General features: G+C 40.5%; 1 non-coding gene across 1 annotated transcript; it reads right to left on the bottom strand.

The window, feature by feature from the left end:
• Positions 1-295: 295 nt before the first annotated feature.
• On the bottom strand, positions 296-436 carry LOC138398456 (U4 spliceosomal RNA). Its single transcript, XR_011235951.1, has one exon. It is a non-coding gene; the product is annotated as a U4 spliceosomal RNA (small nuclear RNA).
• Positions 437-723: the final 287 nt, after the last annotated feature.

The raw sequence follows: 723 nt of genomic DNA on the forward strand, positions 1-723 counted from the left end.
TTTGATCTTTGTGGCATAGAAATGGCAGCCCCATCACACCCTAACTGTAGAAGAAGAAAGTTCCTTTGTTACAAGGTATAACGTGGGGCAGAAATAGTGAAAACCAGCATTCCTGGTGAGGCACACGGTATAGTGGAAAGAATAATGACCTTGTTGTCTAAGAGTTGCTCAGTTCGTTGAGTGCCTTCTATGCTCCAGCCCCTGCTCTAGATTCTAAAAACAAGATAGATAATAGCGAGAAAGACACATTCAGCCTTGCCCTTCCTTTTTTATTCATTTATTTTTCTTTATTCAGTCCCAGTAGAGACCGTCAAAAATTGCCACTGCCGACTATATCGCAAGTCATCACGGCACAGTATTGGGAAACGTTTTCAACTAGCAATAATCGCGCCTCGGATAAACCTCTTTGGCTACGACACCCCCACTGCGCAAAGCTCAGCCTTGCCTTTCCTAGCTCTCTGATGTTTGTTTGCTTGCTTGTTTACAAATTCTGGCTCTGTTAATAATTGTGTACTCCCATGGAAAGAATACTATCATTCTAATGATATTGGCCTCAATTTATGTGTCAAATTAAGATATTAAAAAAAATCTTGTCTCAAAGGTGAGACATTACAGAAATTATACATAGATGTAGGAGAGAGAGAGAGAAAGTACGCGCGCGAGTGCGTACTTCATTCATGATACTTAAATTTGATTCTCTTCTTCCTTTTCTTCCCAGCTCAT

This window comes from Eulemur rufifrons, chromosome 17 (genome assembly GCF_041146395.1).
Source record: "Eulemur rufifrons isolate Redbay chromosome 17, OSU_ERuf_1, whole genome shotgun sequence".
Classification (NCBI taxonomy): Eukaryota; Metazoa; Chordata; class Mammalia; order Primates; family Lemuridae; genus Eulemur; species Eulemur rufifrons.